Source organism: Callithrix jacchus, chromosome 13 (genome assembly GCF_049354715.1).
Source record: "Callithrix jacchus isolate 240 chromosome 13, calJac240_pri, whole genome shotgun sequence".
Classification (NCBI taxonomy): domain Eukaryota; kingdom Metazoa; phylum Chordata; class Mammalia; order Primates; family Cebidae; genus Callithrix; species Callithrix jacchus.
In genome coordinates, this window is record NC_133514.1 from 84,020,032 (window position 1) to 84,043,823 (window position 23,792).

Consider the following 23,792-nt stretch of genomic DNA (forward strand, 5'->3'; position numbering starts at 1 on the left):
TTATTCAATTTTCTTATCATAAAAAAGTTTATGATGAAAGAAACAAAAAAATCAAATTGTTTATTGAAAACATAATAAATCTGATAAAATAGAATGTATACCTATTGATTTAGCAGCTATCAAGCTTTAGATTTTGGTGGGAAAACCATAGTTGAGAATGGAAGGTAGGATTGACCAGGGAACTGACTGAAAAACCAATGAGAGCTGTGGTTCATTTCCACAAATGTCTTATGTACATCATACAAAAATATATACTTTTGCAGTGAATTAACAAATTCTAGGTTAATAACTTGTCTTCTAGAGAAACCTTAAGTTTCTGGAATTAAGTGACATAGTGTACCATCTCCATTCTGTCAATAATTTTCTGTAAAAATTCAACATTTATTGATAGTAAAGGAAGTTTCTAAAATTAAATATACTTTGATATTCTGAATGCCCCCCCATTTAGTTTTTAAAATACTGAAAAGGAATCCTTAGTGTTTTGAGAAGAAGAGTTTACAATTCAGAATTTTATACCAAACTGAATTATCTCACGAGTAAGAACTTTAGAAATAGATTATTACATTCATAAAAATTGAAATAATTATTCTTCATCAATAATTTTGAAATATAGTATTTTTCAAGCTCTAGGCCAGAAGTTCTGGCTATTTTCTAGTACTAATGATATGTTTTCTCATTTAATTTTTCACTGTACCCCTATCAAAATAAATATCTGAATGCTATTTATTAAGAACTTAGGTCCAAATGACTTAAGAAGTATTTACGTTTTTAAAACTTAGCATTTGTCTGAAAAAAACTAATACACTTATATTTATATCAAAAGAAATAGTGTTTTATTTTATTCTAAAATAGCCACCTTTGCTTAATACAGGCATTTTTCCACCTGTAGTACAACTTCCCAATCCTTTGCCAGATTAGATTTACCACTATACTTATTTTCTGTGGCAAATTGATTGCCATGCCACACTTGTTTTACATCGCAGAATCCATGAACGAATCCGGTTTTATAAAGATATTTATGTGATCTAATGTTAACTACCTCAAGCTGTGAACTACCTTGAGCTGGTAGATCATGCAGTGTTTAACAGATGATACTGTGTTTCTCTAAAAAATTTAAAATGATTTGAAGTTTTCCTGTGAGCTAGTTGTGGCACACTGATCACTATACTACACAGTTTTGTAAATAAGGTTTTAGACAAATGAGAGCAGAATAAATACCAGGGACTCAAAATGTAGAAAGTGATGTTACAAACTGATAAAGAATTATCTCTTAAATGATATGAACCTCAGGCTCAGATGTCCTATTAGATTTGGTTTTGTTAGATATATTCTCCAGCATATAAGCAAATTTCTTTTTGAAGAAAAATGTTTAAAGAGTCTCCTCAACCCATTTTTTTGTTCTTTTTCTATTAGATATCTTAAAATAATATTGGGTGACTTTTATAAGACCAATAGATTTTTTTTCAGAATTTTATAGGTCCAATTTTGCATATACCCATGTGCAGACATGTGCAGAAACAAACCCAGTAGGAATTGCACCGACACATCAACACATAATTCACTGGATATTGGGGAGTGTAGGGAGAAGACAAGGATAGGAAGAGAGATTTGTTAAACCTTACAAAATTAGTTAGGAGGAATAAGTTCTAGTGTTCTACAGCACTGTAGGATGACTATAGTTTACAATAGTATATAGTTACAAATAACTAGAAGGAGGATATTGAACATTCCCATACTTCTTTGGAGAAGAATCTTCATTCTGTTCTTTTCATATTATCAACATTTTTATAATATGCATTTTTGTATTGAAAGAAAATAAATGTATTTAAAGAGAGAAATGTGGAAATGCTAAAATGAAAACCTTTTAACTGACTGTTGTTAAGATCAATATTATCTACAAACAGCAAAAATTATAAAAGGATAAAAAATAGCTGAAAAGGTAAATTAATTTAGAAAAAAAATCAAATGTAGGAAAAGCAATAACATAAGTACAATATCTGTGATTTTTTTCCAATTTTCTTTGTAGAAACAACTTTAAATTTCTGTATTGCATAATTTTTCATATGGCTTTATACTTTTGAAAATAAAAAGTAGCACAAGGGAAAGAATGTCTAGTTGTGCAAAATACTATGTAGATGTGAAATGTTATTATCATTCTTTAGACTATGAAAATTTGTGGAGTATTTTAGGGGCATACTCCCTATCCCCTGTTGCTAAGGTAACAGAAGTGCCCCTTCTCTCTGCTTAGACAAGGATATTCTCTCCAAATTCCAAGATTTTATGGCTTAAACACTGGTCGAATGTCTATCCTAAATATCCTTTAGAACAACAAATACCACTTTCCCCTTGTTCTGTCTTGCAGTCTTCATTACAATGTTCATTTCTCATCAGAGAGTACTCTTAAGATATTCACAGAATTTTATAAGTAGACAATTATTTTCATTGAATTATTTTTAAAATGGTGTGTGTTTACTTTTAAGATATAAAGTTCAACTAATGGGGAAGAGGAAATAAGCAAATCTAGAAGTGTCAAATGTTAGGCTTATCGATTTGCATCTAAGTAAAAAAATATGGCATGCAAATACAAATCAAATTTCTTCCATTTTCTCATGCGGGCTTAATTTCTTGGTACTGTTTTCCTTTATTTGATATCATAATGTAAGTAATGTTTGCTATGCAATTTGGTTTCATTTTAGCTTGGATTTCTTTTCCCCTGGGTTTCTAATTTCATTTCCATATGTGTATTGTTTTACCACCAATTAGTGCTAAATGACATGAATGAGGGTTTCTTAACAACTGTTCTCAATTCTTTTTGAGCCACATGAACACATTAGCTGCCAATTAGTCTGAATTCCACCGTCATCTTCTAACCTCTTATCTAATCTTCTCTACAATGGAAGAATTAATAACTTCTGAGGTGACCAAAATTTTAAAAGAAAATAAAAATAATAATGACAAAAATTACTAAACCACATTGAAATCATTTTCTTTTAATAATTTGTGAATGTACAGGCATATCTCCAGGATATTCTGGGTTTGGTGCAGACCTACAATAAAGTAAATATAGCAAGACAAGTTAAGGACTTTTTTGCATTACACTGTAGTCTATCAAATGTGCAATAGCATTATGTTTTTAAAAACAATATACATAGGGTAAGTTAAAAATATTGCTAAAAAGTGCTACTAGTAAGCTGAATCTTCAGTGAGTTGGAGTCTATTTACTGGTGGAGGGTCATGCCTTCATGTTGATGGCTGCTGACTGATCATCATTGTCTTAAAATATGACAACAATGAACTTTGCTGCATTGATTGACTCTTCCTTTCACTAAAGATTTATCTGTAGAATGCAATTGTTTGATAGCATTTTACCCACAGTAGAACTTCTTTCAAAATTGGAGTCAATCCTCTCAAACCCTGCTGTTGCTTTACGAACTATGTTTATGTCATAAACATTCTAACTCTATTGTTGCCATTCCAACAATGTTCACAGCATCTTCACCGGCAGTAGATTTTCTCTCAAGAAATCACTTTCCTTGATCATCCATAAAAAGCAACTCTTCATATAATCTTATGATAAAACTTGAGGAGTCAAGTTTTATCATAAGATTATAGTAATTCAGTCACATCTTCAGGCTCCACTTCTTACTTTAGTTCTCTTGCTAGAGAGAGATCTCTTGATTCTCTTCAAATATGCTTCTTTTCTATCACATTGCAGTTGATTCCTCAACTGAAGTCTTGAATTCCTTAATGTTATCATGAGTATTGAAATCAACTTCTTCCAAACTCCTGTTAATGTTGATATTTTGGCCTCTTCCCTTGAATCAGGAATGTTCTTAATTGTATCCAAAATTATGAATCCATTCCATCAGGCTTTCAATTTACTTTGCCCAGATCCATCAGAAGAATTACTAGCTATGACAGCCGTATGAAATGTATTTCTTAAATAATAAGACTTGAATATTGAAATTATGCCTTGATCCATTGTGCTGCAGAATCAATGTATTAGTAGTAATGAAAACAACTTTAAATTATATGTACAGCTCTATTTGAAGTTTTGGGTTACCAGGTGCATTGTCATTGAGCAGCAATATTCCAAGAGAATTCTGTTTAGAGGAATAGTTCTCAATAGCGGGCTTAAAATATTCAATAAACCATGCTGTAAATAGATGAGCTATCATCCAGGCTTTGTTGTTTCATTTGTAGAGCACAGGCAAAGTAGATTTGGCATCACTCTTAAGGGGCCTAGGATTTTTAGAATGCTAAACGAGTACAGTCTTCAAGTTAAAGTCATCAGTTGTACTAACCCCTAATAAGAGTCAGCTGGTCCTTTGCAGCTTTGAAGCCAGACACTGACTTTTCTTCTGTAGCTTCCTCACCCCTCGACCTAGATAGAATTGAAGACATTTAGGGCCTTTCTCTGGATTAGGCTTTCGTTTAAGGAAAAGTGGCCAGTTTTAGCTTCTATTCAGATTACAAAAGCTTTCTTCATATCAGCAATGAGGTTGTGTTGCTTTCTTATCATTCATGTATTCATTGGAGTAGCACTCTTAATTTTCTTCAATATTTTTTCTTTAAATTTACAACATAGCTGTTTAGCACAAGAGGCCTAGCTTACAACCTCTTCTCATTAAGTTTAATCATTTCTAGACTTTGATCAATTTTCCTTTTAATTGAGACAGGTTCTTACTCTTTCACTCAGGCTAAAGTGCAGTGGTACATGCATAGCTCACTGCAACCTCGAATTCCTGGCCTCAAGAGATCCTTCTGCTTCAGCTTCCCAAGTAGATGAGATTGCAGGTATGCACCACCATACTCAGCTAATTTAAAAAAAAATGGGGTCTTGCAATGTTGCACAGGCTGGTCTGGAACTCTTCGGCCCAAGTAATCCTCTGCCTCATCTTGTTAAGTGCTGGGATTACAAATGCGAGCACTGCACCTGGCCTAGCTTTTGATTTAAAGTGAGAGATGCATTACTCTTTCTTTCTCTTGCACACTTAGATGCCACTGAAGGATTATTAATTGGCCTAATTTCAGTATTGTTGTGTCTCAGGGAATAGTGAGATCTGAGGAGAGAAAGCCAAGGGGAGAAACAGTCAGTGGAACAGTCAGAACACACACAACCTTTATCAATTAAGTTAACTGTCTTATGTGGGCATGGTTCATGGCATCCCCAAATAATTACAGTAGTAACATCAGACATCAGTAATTACAGATCACCAAAACAAGTATAATAAGGAAAAAGTTTGAAATAGTATGAGAATTACAAAGTGTGACACAGAGACAGGAGGCTATTGGAAAAATTGTGTTAATAGACTTGCTCAATGAAGGTTTGCCACACATCTTCAGTTCTGAAGAAAGCATAGTATCTGCGAAGCATGATCAAGCAAAGCACAATAAAATGAGATATGCCATGTAAAGTTTACACAATAGATTATTTATCCTTGTATAATTATATTCTAATGATTCCATAGTGATATAATGTTAATAGCAATTAGTTTATTCCCTAGATTAGAAAATAAAATATTATCAGCACATGTCTTTAAAATTACAATTTATAATCTTCAGGCATTAGTCTTTGATTATCTGGAAAATAATACCACTTGCTTTAACTTTGCTTTCACACATTATCTTATTAGTACCCTAATAGAGTTCACCCTGCTGATATTGTTACTTTCATTCTGCAGAGGAAAATGTGTTAATAGATTTAGAAAATGTAAATAGTCTCTGAAGAATGTAATGAGTTAAAGTAGGTCTAAGAGTTAGCTGATTCTTAGCCAAACAACCAGCTCTAGAACAAAATGTCATTAGGTATTTTTAAATATAATTATTTACTTTAAGTTTATTACTCACTTTCTTTTTATCAGTTTCAATGTCCACAGGAGTAATAAACATATGTATTTCGTAAATTAATAATAAGGCATGACATGTAGAGTGTTTATTATAAATATTTTTTATGAATGAATAAAATTTCCTAATTCCTGATCCAAATGTTTATTTTATAATGCTGCTAAACTCTCGGCTAAAGAGTAACATGTTGCACTCACCAGTTCTTTCCACTACCTATTCTTATCTATGAAAACACTCATGACCTTTGGATGGTGGTGTATTAAAATGATCACCAGCCAGGCCTCTTCTCTTTCACAATGTCATAGGTCCCTCAGTGTCCCATCTTTTATGACTTGATTCTGGGTCTGTCTCAGATCAGCTAGTGTCAAATGCCTATTAGCCAATGTCAGTGCAACTATGCTGATGTTTGATAGGCAATATTTTGTCTGATGCCATCAGTAAGAGGAAAACATCTAGCTAAACTAGGTAGCCTGTTGCCTTCTCCCCATACCCACCACAGGCTGTGCTCTGGAGACTAAAGTAGGTTCTGAACCACATCACTGAGATTCTAACTCCTTATTTTACCTACTGAGGAGGATCAAAAAGACCGCTCTCTCTCTCTAAATCAGTTCCCTTTCCTACTTATAAATTCAGAATAATAATGACTATATAGTAGTTCTTGGTCATCCATGGTTTCATTTTGCGTAGTTTCAGTCACCCATGGGAAACAGCAATCCAAAAATATTAAACGGAAAATTTCAGAAATATTTCATAATTTTAAATTGTGTACCATTCTGAGGAGTATGATGAAATCTTGTGTCATCCCACTCTAAGGGTGAATTATCCATTTTTCCAGCATCCCACACTGCCTATACTACCCATGTGTTAATAACTTAGTAGCCATCTGGGTTATTGCATTGACAGAACACTGGGGAGAATACAGTACAATAAGATATTTTGTGTGTGAGAGAGAAGAAAAGACCACATTCACAAAAATTTCTTAAAGTATATTATTAACATTGTTCTATTTTATAATATTTGCTAATATCTTACTGTACCTAATTTATAAATTAACTTTTATCACAGGTATATAGAGAGAGGAAAAAACATGATATATATATATATATATATATATATATATATATAGTGGTATAGGGCTCAGTACTATCTGAGATTTCAGGCATCAATTGGAGGTTTTGGGATGTATCCCCCAGGGATAAGGAACAAATATTGTACCTATAATCAGAAGGCTAGTCAAAAAATACTAATACTTGTGAAATGTATGCACAACACAATATACAAACCCAATGTTACTATTTGCTGTTATAGTTTTGCCTCCTAGTTCATAAGTGAGAATAGTATATAGTTTTATTTCTGTGGGGTGTGTGTGTGCGTGTGTGTGTGTGCATGTGTGTGCACGTGTGTGCACGCACGTGCACTTTAAGTTTTAAGCTATCAGACATGAACTGGAATCTTTGGGATCTTTTATATGGCCTGAAATATTTAAATAAATTAAAAACTATCCTAGAAAATTAGAACTAATTCTAATATTGTCTGGTCTTGGTGTCATTAAGATACCAAGTATTCAATAAAAGTTGTTTTTAGTATTATTTTTAAAATATATTTAGATATTTTGCCTCTTTTTGAAGCAACTTAATTATTTATATTTTTATATTTAATATTTTTGTTAAAAATCACCTCAATTTTTAAATTTATAAATATAAATTCACATGTAATCTTATGTAATTAAATGACTTCTTTATTTGGGGGTCAGATTGAGAGATCCTATTTTTAATCACACATATTACATACATATAATTAATATATTATATATTTCATAATCAAATGTCTATTTAAGTTAGTTTTTGAAGAACAATATAAATCAAATATACTTTTTATTTCATTGTCATATTTGTTATTCCTCAATTCCTCAATGATGTTAGTTTTCTTCTATTTTCTCTTGGTTAGTGTTGCTATTCTATGTACAGTTGCTTATGTTGATGACATGGCATATTTTGAAATTTTTTTACTCAGTAACACAAGTTATAAGGTTATATGTTTCCTTTTAATTAAATATTTAGCTACATCTCTAAATCTTGATATAAAATGCAAAGAGTTATTTTGAAGAAAGAAATGGTTAAGTCACATGGTGATTACTTTAAGGTTCATGTCTATCTGTGCAACATTGGTGTCAGGGAAGTTAGACTGTCTGCTCTCTACTTTCAAGAAGGTATTGAGTTTCCAGTTTGACTAAGGAAACAATAGATTTTAAATCTTTCATATGCACACAGTTATATGTGGTCTTGATTTTTGACTATAAAATAGTTACATCTGAGAGCTCTAGTGTATTAGTACCGCAATTGAACGTCCATATACCCATATTTAGGTTCTGTCTCTTTGGTCTTTTAATTCTCATAAAACTGTATTAAACTTTTCACTGTGACTGTGTTTCTATCATTTTTCTTTATATTTCTAAGACAAGTTGCTGCCTGTGTTTTACTGATGTTTTGTTTGGGCTATGTCATTTCATATGCCTAAATAATAATAATTATAAACATCATGATCATTACAACTGACACTCATTGATTCTATTCCTAAACTTCTATTGCCTTTACTATAAGAAATTTCCCAGTTTCTTATTCCCCCATTACAAATACTTCACATATACACCATGGAATACTATGCAGCCATCAAAAAAGATGAGTTTGTGTTCTTTGTAGGGACATGAATGAACCTGGAAACCATCATTCTCAGCAAACTGACACAAGAACAGAAAATCGAACACTGCATGTTATCATTTATAGGTGGATGTTGAACAATGAGAACACATGGACGCAGGGAGGGGAGCATCACACACTGGGGTCTGTCGAGGGGAAATAGGGGAGGGACAGCGGGGGGTGGGGAGTTGGGGAGAGAGAGCATGGGGAGAAATACCAGATATAGGTGATGGGGAGGAAGGCAGCAAATCACACTGTCATGTGTGTACCTATACAACAATCTTGCATGTTCTTCACATGTACCCCAAAACCTAAATGCAATGAAAAAAAAACTAAATACTTCATTCACTTAATGTTAATGCTGACATTCTCTCAACTATCCACTCATTTTACTACCACATCATTCAATTTTCACATTCATCCAAAACAATGTCCCAAATGAGAACACTTCTCTCCTATTCTCATGCACTCTGCCTCTGGTCAGGTATAATTGTAAATACCCAATATAACACTTCCATTCTTCATCTTTTCTATCCAATCCAAGTTTGATCTTCACCTCTTTCTCAGTTCTATTAGTTATGTCCTTTTTCCCCATTCCTCATATTAAATATTCCAAACTCCCTGTAATCTCCCCAGTCTAAAACCCCATTCTTGTCACCTATACTGTTAGCAGATGCCTCAGTTTCTAAACTAGCTGAGGGTATATATACTATCTAAAACAAACTGTCTTTATTTCTATTTTATCCATTTAAAATCTCAGCATATTGGTTACCTTTATCCCTTTTCATTTCTGCTACTTCTGAGAAAAAAATAGTCTTTGTTCTTTTTAACTGTTTGCCCATTTCTTCTTCTGTTTAAACCTACCCCACCTTTTCACTGTTTTACCATCTCTCCATCTCTTCTGGATCTCCACATCAGTATGCTCAAGATTTTATCACCCTATAATTTGCTTTATACTACTATCTTGTGTTCTGTTGTTTCTTTGTACTTTGTATATTTTGCCCCTCGATTGGAAACTATTTCTGATATTCTTATCACTAGGATGGCAGCTCAGCCATTCTTCTAAGCTTCCCTCTTAACCAAATTACCTAAAGTTACATCTCCTTAAGTAGGTACTGGCTCAAATCTGTACTTTCTACCTGGGCCTTCCTATTGTCTTTATTCCAACAAAATCTTCCCTGGTTGAAGTTAACGTTGTTAAAAATAGTATTAACCTAGAAGTAAGAAAACTAGAAATCAAAAGGTGACATTCTTAATGCAGTCTGGGATCCTGTCCAATAAGCATTTTTTTTCTTGTGAAACAGGGATATCAACAACCACAATGTCACATTGTTTTAGAGGAAGACTTTAATAAAAATGAATTATCATTTTCTGACATAATTATTTTCTACTCTTGTGACTACATGTCCATTGCTTTAAAATATTATATACGTGTGTGTGTGTGTGTGTGTGTGTGTGTGTGTGTATCTCCACTTTCTCCATAAAGCATAGGGAACAATGCCATTGCTTGTGAGTCATTTGGCAACAATCTCTCTTCTGGACCTATGCAAATGGCACATCATTGTGATAAGTTTTCCTCTTAATAGACTTCCTTCTCTGCCCTTGATACCAACCCAGATTTCTTCATACATTTATCAAACTATTTTACAATTATATCTTCACACACCACAATTGGGAGATTCGTGAAACAAACAAATAAAAAAAACAAAATAGTACATTTAATATTGTGTTCTTAGAAAATAGAGTAGCAAAGTTAAGTGCCGATAAATATAGCCACTCTTTTTCAGGTAAGAAAAAAAGACTGGAATGTTGTGCATCCCCAAAGGTAAGGATTCTCACTTGAAAAACAAAGCACTTTCCTGTTAAGAGGGGGCTACCCCATCATCTCCTTGAGCTCCATTATCTCCATGAACCCCATTATCTTCTATCACCTCACTCTTCCACTGATCATCTGAGCCAAAATAAAGTAGGATTGTTTTAAAAACACACTTTTTTCAACTTACACCTAAAACTATGGAACTACCTCTTTCTCTAAAAAGCAAAACAAAGAAAGAATATCCTTTCAGCTCAATATCTCCCATAGAGCAATAGAATGCCCACTGAAATTGTGTATGAATGCATAAAAACCTGCCAGAGGGTACACAGAGTTTTTTATCTTTATTTCTTTTGTTGTGTTTTACAAATTGTTCAAGGCCCTGTGGGCCCAGTTTTTGTGAGAAGAGGGAGGACTTTTGTGTCCTTTCCAAATCCTCATTGTAGGGTAGGAGATTTCTTCAGCAACATTTTCTTCATATTTGGCCGACTGAGGGTGCACTATCCCTGAGTTCTGGCAATCCAGTTTATAAGGCTGCTTGTGGCAGTTGAGGTTCAAAAACAAAGCTGTGGGTGGAAAAATATCCAAAAGTTTCAAAGGCAAAAGCAGCTGTCTGAAGTTTTCTAACATTTCTGTAGAAAGCAGTGAGGGAGTAATGCTGAGAATACACTGCAAATTATACAAAGGCGACTTGAAAAGCTCCAGTATGTCAGTTTTCAAAAGTCCTCCTGAGGCCAAGAGACTGTGAAATTCTCATGTATGTTGATTTATGCAGCGATTTGCTTTGACCCCAGGGAAAGCTGCTTTATGGTTTGGACATCTATGCCTACCCACCTTCCCACCTATCTTTGAGAATCGCCGAACAAAATGTGCAAAGGGAAAATGAATGGAGCAAAAAATAAAGCCATCGCAAAAATAATAAATACTCAATTCAAAAGTTAAAATCCATTTTTCTTTGTCCCTGTCTGAAAATTTCAGGCACAGTGGGCCATATATTCCACCACAAACTTTGTCCAAAGCTGATTTTGTTATATACTTAGATTGTTTAAAAAAAAAAAAGAAAAGAAAAGAAAAAGAAAAAAGTAGATACATGTTCAACAGAGATTGAGAAGGGCATTTTGGTTGAACAGTTTCTTTCTACCCTTTGGCCTAGTCAAACTTAACTACATTTCAACCCCTGTCTAATTCATCCACGTTCTGGAACATGTTATGACCCTGCTAGTTCACAATTTGGCCATCTATAATGTCTCTATTTCCCTATTACCTGAAACATGTCTAGATAATTAATCAAATGATAACTAGTTGACATTAATTGCATTTTGTATCACTGTTATTTTATATTTTTGCCTGTGACTTTTGATAATTACATCATAAGACTTCTTGGGGACAAGAGATAACATTTTGCAATAGAAAGTCTGGGCCCATTTTCTTGATTTCTGACTATTGAGAGCTTTGAAACCTCACCACTCCCTCTTCTACTTCTACCCAACATTGGGTAAATTGATAAGAGAGTCTAGATGCTCCCCTTTGGTTCGGATAGAAGGATTCAAATTATGCAAGCACCTGCCCCACGAGGAAATCTTCACTTCCACCCTACCCGCTAATCACAGTAAAACTCCACACCTGTGTTATTTTCTTGCTCACTCAAGCCATTTTAATGCCAGCTTCAGAGATCTTCTCTCCTCTCCCCAGGAAGCCTCATTATGTCAGTAGTAAACCTTTTCATGACCTCTTAGTGTATGTTTGAAGTTATCAATTTTGACATCTGAAAGAAATTATGAGTTAACTCTATTTTCCCTATGTGGAGAGATTCCGATATCTTTCCTAGTACCTCATCTTAGGGCTAATCATATAGAAAGTGCTTAATATTTACTTTTTAAATGCCTGTCTGAATGACTCCCATCTTCTTCAGTTTTCTTTAGCAAACTGGAACTCAAATTTGAGGAAGAGGGTATTAACCAATTATTCATCCAGTTCCTCAGTTACTCAACTATTAAATGAGTAATCAAAATAGTCTTTGGTCTTCTCTTTAAAAAGGATCATATACTGAATAAGAAAAACTAAGAAAAAAGTAATAAAACACAGGCTTCTCACTACAATACTGACTTCAGTGCCCACACCTTGGGGATGAGATAGAAAATATGTTTGCCATCCTGAGTCTCAAATTTGATGTGCAAAAGTTGCGTTGGATCTAAGAGTAAGAAAATATGGGATGGAGGTTGAGATTCTTACCTGCCCATGTGAAAATGTATGTCTATCAGTAGTCATGCTTTATATATTTTATCATTTAAAAATATATTTAATAAGCATTTGCATATTTGCTTTTTTATAATCTATCTCTTTTTTAAAGCAGTTTTGATATGTTTCTATTTTTAAAAAATAATTGTTGAATCTTCACCCACAAGCCCATGGGATAGGTAAGATAGGAATTCTGCATACATGGCTGCTGAGAAGCAGAGAAGTCACAAATTGCCCAAGATCAAAAAGCAAACTTTCTAGTCATTTGATACTTAAGCAATTTTATGGACCAAAGGTGTATATCTCCCCAGAATGTATATGCTGAAGCCCTAATCCCCAATGTGATGCTATTTGGAAGGGGAGGCCTGTTGGAGGTAATTAGATTAAGTCATGAGAGTGAGATCCTTATGGTAGGATTAACGTCCTTATAAGAAGAGGAAGAGACACATGATTTCTCACTGCATTCACCTACATGCACCGAGGGAAGCCCACGTGAGTAAATAAAATAAAGGCAGCTATCTCCAAATCAGGAAGAAAATCCTCATCAGACATTGAATCTGCCAACACCTCAATTTTGAATTTCTCAGCTTCCAGAATTTTGAGAAATAAATGTTTGCTCTTTAAGCCACCAGTTTACAATATTTTTTTTAAAGGTCCCAGCTGACAAAGACAGGCAAGCATCTTTCCATTATGGAGCATTGTTTTCTCAGAAGCAATGTTAATATGAAAATTGAGTTATAAGATATTCATGAGTTACTGATATGTAAGTGCTTTGGAAAGTGTAACTCATATATTTACTTATGTTCTGTTCACGTGATATTCATTGAGTCCAGGTCCTGTGGTTGCCTAGCCTCAGTGTCTAGCATGTATCTCAGTATGTCTCTGTTGAAGTGAATGAGGATGACATGTCTTGTGGAAAACAAAAACCAAAGCAAAAGAAAAAATTCTAAACTAAACCCTATACAGCGATTCACTGTATTTATTTAAAGATACACTTCTTCTTTTAAAAAATTACATATATACATGTGTATTTGTGTTTCTCCAGGAAGCTACAGAATCAAGATAGGGGAGATGGAGAGAGGAAGAGGAATAGAAAGAGAGAAAATTTGTAGTGTTTTTGTTTTGCCTAGCATTTATACAAACTTCTCCTAGTTATCTTTGTGAGAGAGATTCACAGTAGTAACTGGTCATCCTTAACCAAACATAAAACAAAAATCAAACAATAACAACAACAAAAAACCATGCAGGTATTGTTTATCCAGGTCATTTAATAACTTTTTATAAATAGGATTCAAATTCAGCAATGGAAGTTTACATCCTACTTTTTCTTGGGATAGAAAATGTACATGATTGGAAAATTTGTTGACAGGGCTATCAAATCATCTCAGATTAGATAAATCAATTTCAAACGATTGGCAGTGTTTTCTTATCATCAGCGAAACTGAATTCTGGCTAAACATTATTTTTAAATTTGCATCAACTCTTTGGGGGCATAAATAGGTATCAACACCCTCTTGGCTCTCAGGCTGGGGTCCAACTACCTTGTCCCCTTTTGCACTGAGCTCATCTGGCTGCTCACTGCCCATGCCTAGGAACCATTTCCTCTGCTCAAGGCATGCACTGGACTGGTTCATGCTTTGGAGCAGTTGGTTAACAATAATGATAATGATTTCGATTCCAGTGGGCAGTAAATATAAAATAATTAATCGTTAAGTGGCTTCATGAATGTAGGAGATTGTTTACTAACCATGTGGGAAGGAAAGGTGACTAAAGCATACTAAAAAAGTACAAGCCAAGAGCATTAGACTGGATAAAGATGAGGCAATAGATTTTTTAATTCCTGGGATATAAACATTGGACCAAAAAAACCCCAAAATGGATAAATGAGAAATTTGATATCATGACAGGAAAATTACAAGTATGTAAATATGATAAAATTAACATACTTCAAAATGATGCAAAAAGTAAAGTACAAGACCTCTTATTGGATCAGTGTTTTGACAATAACAAATCTCGATGCACCCACAGATGAATGAATCTAGTAGCTCTAATTATTAGATTATGAACTCTTTATTCAGAAATAAAACTATACATTTTTAAAACTGTAATTATTAAGAGAAAACATGCATTTTGTTGCCCTAGCCAGGAAAAGGTTATATTTACTGGGGATACAAGATCAAGCGATATGACAAGCATGGCTGCTATAAAATGGAAACAACAACTAAATAAATCAATTCCTTGACTTCAGTTTCCACATTTGAAATGTTAAAATACAAAGTTAAAAATATCACATTTTTCTATTTTCTATGCTTGGCTTTCCTTCCTAATGTGGCTCCAATATCCCTTAGGACACAACTGTGCTTCGCACATGTGGTATCTCCAGGGATTTTCTCAGTGCCCGACATGGGGAAGCTGCTCAATAAATGTCTGTAGGTGACAATGCTGGCAGATACAACTGTTTAGGGTCAGGTTCACTAATATATTCAGGACTACAAAGATTTTAGTCATCATTTATTTAAAAGATGTGGCAGCTTTAGGGAAAGCTCTTCTGCAGCTAAAAGAACCAGCCTCTACTCAGCATGTAACCTCCAGACTCAGTGATATCATTACAGTTTTGGAAGAAGAATTTTAAAGCTGTCTTTGCTATTTCAAAATCCCACAGTAAATCCCAAAAGGAACATCTCATTTTAAGGACCTTCTTCCAGACCTTTCTTAGGACCCATCAACTGGGGGCATTCAAGGGAGTCCACATATGACACAGCCAGTAGTTTCAGAATGCAGTTCTGTTCAGAAATACGGATTACTGGACCCACCTCCAGAGATCCCAAGAAATCTTTCTTTTTGACAAGTGCCAAGGTAACTCTGATGTGACTAATTAATGTTGAAACAAATATGAAGGTAGACTCTTTATAAGCCCCTTTGAATCTCTGTGCAGTTTTAAAAAATGCTGCTGTCCCACCCCCCAAAGACTTTGTTTTAATTGATTTGAGGAGAACATCCCAGCATCTTTTTAAAATCCCATGAGGTGATTCAAAAGTGTAGCTAAATTTGAGAATAATTTGAGTCCTCTTGAATGTGAGGCCCTCTGACAACCAGAGCAAACTCTCAGGAAAAAAAATTTATTAACTAAAACCCACCAGTAGCTATCTCTGTGGAATCAACACCCTTAATCTGGTTTGTGCTTAAATGATAAAAGACAACTTCACAGAGAGGTGTTATGTGCCCGCAGAAGAAAGCAACCTTCAGCAACCAGCTTTCGTAAACACAAATTAAGCCCTAGGCAACTAGTGTGACTGTTATCCTTCATGTAACCACAATTCTACCCTCTTCTGCCACCACTGAATGATCCTAGACCTGTTAAGTGCACCCCTGACTTCCCTGTGCTCAGTTGGCTCTGTCCCCAGGGCGTTAACATCTGGTCAACTCCAGAGGCATCATTGCATGTGTAGCACCAAAGACTTTGCTTGTGGAATGGACCCTTTCCCCTCCTACCCCAGCCCTCTGAAGCTTTTACTTTGGAATTCAGACTCCTGAGCAGGTCTCTGACAGGGCACTGAACACGTTGAGTCTGAGGTCAGAGCCTGAGTCCACCAGTGGTGAGAGGGTTGGCCATGTTCTATAGCCCCAGCTCCTTGCTTCTTTTTTTTTTTTTCTTTTTTTGAGACAGAGTCTCCCTCTGTCACCAGGCCCCAGGCTGGAGTGCAGTGGCGCGATCTCAGCTCACTGCAAACTCCACCTCCCAGGTTCAAGCAATTCTCCTGCCTCACCTCAGCCTCCTGAAGTAGCTGGGACTACCGGTGTGCACCACGACACCCAGGTAATTTTTGTATTTTAGTAGAGATGGGGTTTCACCATGTTGGCCAGGATGGTCTTGATATCTTGACCTTATGATCCACCCACCTCAGCCTCCCAAAGTCCTGGGATTACAGGCGTGAGCCACTGCACCTAGCCTCTTTCTTCTTTTGATTTGGCTTGGTCTGCCATAAATCAAATTGCTAATCCTTCATACCTGAACCGCTGGTAAAGTAGCTACTGTTAATCCTTTACCTTCAGCTTTTCTTCCAACCTACTCCTTTCCCATTAGTCAAACTTACTAAAATACTGTCATTTATTAAATCTATGGCTTTTTCAAAAATCACTGGGGCCCCACCTGCTTGCGTAATATAGCCATGCTTTTTGTGTAGCCTAAGGTTTAGCCCTTGTCTCATGCAGTCTTATTCTGCCCTCACAACCTGAAAGAACAATGGAATTCCAGCAAACCCGCAGTCTCACTGTCCCTCAGACACGTGCAGGTCCCTCTTTCCTTGCTCACAAGCTTCCCCTCCTGAAAGCACGTTCTCTCCCTTGTGCCTGATAGAACATTACTCACCTTTCAAGACCCTGTTCACAGTCCACTTGGTCTATATAACACCTGATCTCCTCAGTCCATAGTGGCTTTTTAAATCCTATAATGCTTGTTTTCTTACCATTCACTGGACTTATAATACTGTGTTCTGTGCTCAGTTCTCTAGAGGAGGCCATATAATCTGCCTGACCCACTTCTTTGTTTGCTCTTGTATATACCCAGAAAGTAATTTCTAACTAACTAATTAGTAGAGTGATTGATAAAGAAGCTAAATAAAGTTATGGAGAAGTTTGTATGTAGTTAAAGCTAAAGGCAAGTGTTGTGGCCTTGTGATAATATATTTTCATCTGTCAGTGTTCAAGTCCTGAACGGAGATTCTAACAAAGAAAATGTTTTTTTTCTTTCTTTTTCTTAAACAAAGATAGCTGACCTCACGCAATTACCTCTCTCTCTTCTCTCTGTGCTGACACAGGGCCCAATGAGAGGTCTGAGTTCAAACACATGAAAAGTGCTTTGAAATGTCACTTGTTCACAACATCTGAGAAAATGCTGCCTTCTTTGCCCCCTACCAATGTAATCAACAGTAATTTCAAATCAATATCTTGCCTCAACATGGATTGCTTTGTAAATCTAGTCTTCTTCTTATTCTTTTTCTGCCTCATTACTTATCTCCATCACCTACTGATATTAGTTGCTTCAGATACTAATGCAATTTTCCCAGCAGTATGAAGTAGATTCAGTTCTTTGACAGTCAGATGTGAGTTTTCCAGCATGTTACAGAAAACATTTATTTTCTATTTGTTCTGGACCTTCAAGTCCATTAAACTTAGTTTAGAAAATGGAAACGTGTCTTCACATTGAGCTGGGGACGTTGCTCCAAATTAAAAGAATTCCACTGATCCCCATGGAGTCATTTCAGGGCGAAAGAGTGTTTAAGTCGACCATTTTAGAACATACTAGGGATAAGGTGAGAGAAGGATTGTCTTTCGACAAATTGATTTTCTGTTCTTGCATTATTTATTATTGTCTAAATTTATGTGGAAATGTTGCCTCTCTTTTCTTGAGAGAGTTCTCATCCATTTCTAAACGTTTATTGTGGCTGTGTACTAATTTGGCATTTTCTGTATGCTCTTTATCTTTCCTGGGACAAGCTCTTCCTTTTCCTACCTCTAGACCAGGGTTTGCCTGGTCCTGCCTCCTTCAGGAACTGCCCTGGATTACTCCGTCTCCTGTTCACCTTTCTCTTTTCGTAACTTCTACAGCTATTATGAGTCTTGTATGAATTCCAGGATTTAACATTGGGTAACATTGTCCCTTCTTGTTCTCTCATTGTCTCATACATTATATCTAGTGTTCTCACCTGAACTGTGCTTTGTTTTTCTATTCATTAGTCACAGCTCCATTAAGCTGGTATCTGGTGAGTCTATACATAGTCTCACAATTATTATAATAAATTAGCTCTACTATGCTTTGCACAAGCCACAAGTCTCTCAAATAGATGGTAAGCTCACAGAAGGCAATAAATAAACAGTTTCTTCTTAAATACCTCCTGAGTTTACTAATTTTTATTTCTCTCCACTGCTATAGCCTCATCCAGGCTACATTATCTCTCACCATGAGTATCACAACAGCCTTCTAGAGGGTCTCCCTAAATCCATCTCCTATATTCCCCACTCGGCCTCTGGAGGAAAATTCAGAAACATAAATTTGGTTTTATTCTCTCGAACAGTGGACATGCTAATGGGAAAACATGAAAGAACTCTGAAACCTTATGCTAAGAGAAAACCAGACATGAAAAGATAAATACTGAATAATTCTAAATATTGAATCATCCACTTATATAAAGTAACTAGAACAGGCAAATTCACAGAGAGAAAATAGAAAAAAAGGTGCTATAGGCTGAATGTTTGTCTCCCCCACAACACACAAAAAAACATCTGTTGAAATTCTAACCCCCAAGGTAATGGTATTCAGAATTGGGGCCTTTGGGAGGTAATGAGGAAGGAACCCTCATGAATAACAGTAATGCCTTTATAAAAAAGGCCTGAGAGAGAAACCCTAGTGCTTTCACCCATCTAAAGACACAGCAGGAAGGCCTTTGAGCCAGAAAGCAGGCCCTTACCAAACAGCAAATCTACCTTGATCTTCAACTTTTCACCTCAAGAACTATGAGAATAAATTTCTGTTGTTTGTAGCCTACCTAGTTAATTCTATTTTGTTATAGCAGTTCAAACAAAGGCAAGAGGTTACCAGAACTGGGAAAAGGAAGAAATGGAGAGATATCATTTAACGAATACAGAGTTTCTGTTTAAAATGATGAAAAAGTTCAAGAAATATATAGTGGTGAGAGTTATGTGTTAATACTGTGAATGTGCTTAGTACCACTGGATTGTACATGTCCAAATAGTTAAGATAATCAATTGCATGTTTAATAAATAAATCTATTGACTACCAGAAAAGAATTACACACTCAGTGGCCTTCCTATACTCTTCTTACCATGGCCTCAAACCCAGGTAGGTCTGGTCTCTATTTTTTTTTCATGGGTACACAGTAGGTGTATATATTTTGAGGTACAGGAGATGTTTTGACACAGGCCTCCAGTGTAAAATAATGACATCATAGAGAATGGTTTATCCATTCCCTTAAGCATTTGTTTTTTGTTTATACTCTTTAAGCTATTTTAAATGTATACTTAAGTTATTATGGAATATAGCCATGGGCTGTATGTATTTTTTTACCCATGAGTTATCCTCAGTCAATACTTCAGTCTGTTCAATTTCTTCCAGTCTCCCAAACATGTTCTGCTCCCTTTCATCACAAAGGCTTCTCACATGTTGCTCTCTGTTTCTGGAACATTGCAAATAGCACTGTCCTGCAAACCACCACCTGCCTCCCAGTAGCCAGCATAAATCCCAGCTTAATTGTTACTACCTCAAATAAGCCTCTTCTGGGCACCAATTCCAGGTTATACCCCTCTGTGATCCATTATTTCAGCACCAAGTAATTCTCATTCGTAGCCCTGGTCAGAGTTTTAATGGTATTTTTGTTGGTGTTATTCTGAGTCCTGGCTGTTTCTTCCCCTGGACTATAAGTGTCAAAGAATGGCAAAGGCATCTCTAGTTTTGCATCCAGTTTAGTGCCTGCCATATGGCAGATGCTCAGTAAATATATACGGAATGCATGAAGCTAAAGATTGTATCTTAGGTTCTCTGTTATCTTCTTTCTATGAAAGCCCTAGCTCTCATTAGTATGACAGCACGCAGATCATCTGTACTTGGTTTTATTTTCCAAAATGTAAAATGAGGAAGAGAGAACAACAAATTTCTCCTAACACTAAAATTTGAGCTGTAGAACTCTTTTACTGAAGCAGAGGCTGCTTCATGGAAATGGAATGGGCTGGTGATGGAAATCAGGAGTCAAAAGTGCATTCTTAATCTGGCTTTCTCCCATTTAGACAAAGACTAAGAGAAGGAGGGGCATTCTTGGAAACTCGTCTGGAGCCAGAAGTCGGTGCACCAGGCAAAAGGCTGTCTGCAGTCATAATTGTAAAGTGATAACAATGACTGCAGCAATGGCTTACACACACCATGTATGCCACAGCAGGGAACTATTTTGATCATTGTAATAATGCTGTCAGACTGTTTCCATTAAAATGTGGTGGAATTTGGATCCAAATCCCCTGGAAAAGATCTAGAATCTGAGAGGGAGAAAGGGTGTGTGTTTGTGTGTGTGTGTTTTATATCTATTTATCTTCCTTCAAAAGTGTTCTAACATATATGGAAAGAAAACATAAAATTAGGCAAATGCAATTTGTCAATTTTTTCTAACTTACCATGTAAAATTCATTGTATTCTTTAAAAATTAGTTTTTATCTATCTCAAATATGAATTATTCCATTGTTCAAAAACTAGATATCTTAAAATGTAGTAAACACATCACATATGTCTGCCAATTGTGGACTATAAAACACAAAGCATATACCCAACCTTTATCTTCAATGAGCTTGTAAAATAGAGTTAGACAAATTGGGTTCTCACACATGAAACAGTTAGAAGATACCATAAATATATTGTTATATATGACCAAATGCTGTGTGTGTGGTACTATACAGGGAAGGTGTGAAGATACACTCTTATGGGCTTAATTTTATAATTGTCTAGGCACAATCTCATGTTACTTTGCAAAATTAATACTTTTCTCTATCTTTTTCTAAGTAATTCTGTGCAAGTATTAATGCCAAAAACTTAATGTTTTAATCCTTAATGAAAAGCAACCCACAAACACAAAATATTGCCAATATCACACTATTTGCAGATAGAAAATGTCACCGAATCTACCTTTTTCTATGCCTCTACATTTTGAATTTTGACATTCCTTCTTATAATATTCCAGGATCAGGAAGCGAGTGGCAAGACCTTTCCTACATTTCTGAAATAAAGTCATCCACAATTAAAATGGTTTACTGGAAACAGATGGACTTCCCGCAGAGATTAACCCAATTATCTTTGGTTTAAGAGCCAGAAAAAGCCATAAGATCATTATCTTACAAGACAAGATTTTATCGTGATGCCAATCTCATTACATGAGTGAATGGAGGTATTTAGTGATAGTTCTCCTGCATAAATATTCTTAATAGATTTAGTTTTTCAAACCCTTGGCTGCTCATTATTTTCAAATGAAAGAGCTTGACAGATGAAAGGTGCAGTGCATTATGGAGGCTAGGACTCTACTACATGTACTTTCCCCCACAAAGACAAAGGAGCTAGTCTCAAACAGCAGGAAGACCTTCATCACTTTTATAAACACTCCTCAAAATGTTGAAACTTGTGTTACCTTAAATGAGGGACAAAACAGATGGATATTTTACAAAAATAAATTTTATAAGGAGACACAGTATACTGACAGTTAAATACTGTAACTGTCTTAAGCTTTAAGGTGCACACAATTTTTCAAAGATAAATGCTTCAAAGTAAATTTAGAGTTTTTGCTTCCATATTTTTTGGGGGAAGGGATGAAGCGAGTGGTGGTGCCAGTTGTTATTAAAAAAAAAAAAGGCAGTCTCATAAATAATACTCTAACTTTGTCTTCATTTATTTAATAAATATGTAGATGTATACGTCTGAAAAATCAAAAATGAGAGAGGAAAGAAGCCTGTGTTTCTTATTGAAGGGAGTGATTAATTTAGATTGTGATAAAAGTGAATTAGCCAAGTATTAAAAAGAAACAACTCTGAAGTTAATGCTGATCCTCTAATGGGGACATAAATGCATTGGACTTTTAGGAACTAGGGTGTGAGTTCTTGTAACATTAGACTGCTTACTGTTTTCTGTTGCGACAGCACAACTAGCAGAACCTTAGTGTCCACATTTCTAAAAATGGTGCCAACGTAGAGTTTTCTTAAATGTCGATGGAGATAATGCCTAAAAGTTTTACAAACTCTAAAGCACTATATGAATTGTTGATGCTGGAATAATGGATAATTCACCTCCATCCTCTCACTCAGGACCAGCTAATTCATTGAATATGGTAGACAAAATGCCTAGAGGCCAGGATATTTTCAGGGGTCAGGAAAATATTTTAATATAAATTTATTTTAAAGTCAGAATGAAACTGACTATAACAATAATGAAGGTATAATAATGAATCAAAACTGGATTATTACATTTATCCTTATGCTGACAATCATTAAATATAGTGCATATTCTCTATTGGTTTGTTGACTTTTTAAACTGTTTGTTTCTTTTGTTTTTGTTTAAAGGAAAAAGAGGCCCACAAAGGCAAAAGTGCTTTCAGTGCACATAAGCCACAAGATAACCATTGCTTCAGTCTCAATGAAAGTAATGTCCATATTTGAAAGTCTCACTTCTGAAGTTCTCAGCATTATAACATTTATTTTAGCCTTGCATAAAGGAAGGGTCAGTTATGGGCATTCACATGTATACCTGAAGTGTGAGCAAACACATACCGACTTGCCCAAAAGCCTAGGTGAGAAGAGTTATCTCTGAGACGACCCAGTGGTTGTTATATTTCAGTAAGAATGGGCCAACAGCATCATTCATTTGTTCATTCTCTGTTGAGTCACATAATTTTTCTTGAAACACTGACCTTTCCAGGCCTAGGACTCTCCATTTATTGTTTGTTTCTTTGTTTGAAATTCAAAATGAAGACCACACAGTGACTAAGAGAAGTGGGTTCGATTGCTTTCTTCTCCCATATGTGTTCCACCGGAGCTTTGAAAATGAGTCTGAGATTTTCCATGATTTATCTGTCTATGCTCTATTTCTGCTATCTACCACTTATCTATCAATCACTCAACCTATCAACCTATACTCTATTATTTTCTAATAATAGATTAATGTAACATACTATGTAGGAAAGAAAAGAAATACTGCATAATACAATTTATATAATTTTTAAAGATTTGTATTCTCATAAAATAAAATTCCAAAAAGTTAGCAGTTATATACACATACATGTTTAAGGTTAGAGATAAAACACATAAATTGGATAATTATGGGGAACATGAAAGAGAGCATAGGGAATGAAGGGTGAAAATAAAATAAAATATAACAGGATCACGTCTTGCACCATAAATGAACGCGGGATGATAAGTTTCAGTGTCTACACTGGGTCTTAAGAATAATATATTGTTAGTTCAAAATAAGGAGATAGTATTGTGAGTTAGAATGGGCAAGGATTGCTTCAGAGAGAATGTAGAATTTGAATTATGTCTTGAAGGAGAACTACAATATGTAGACATAAAAAGAAGGAGAGGATATGATTCATGAAAGGGAAGACCAGAGCAAAATCTGAGGGGTGGGTCAGTATAAGGAAGGTTCGGGGGCAGTTAGT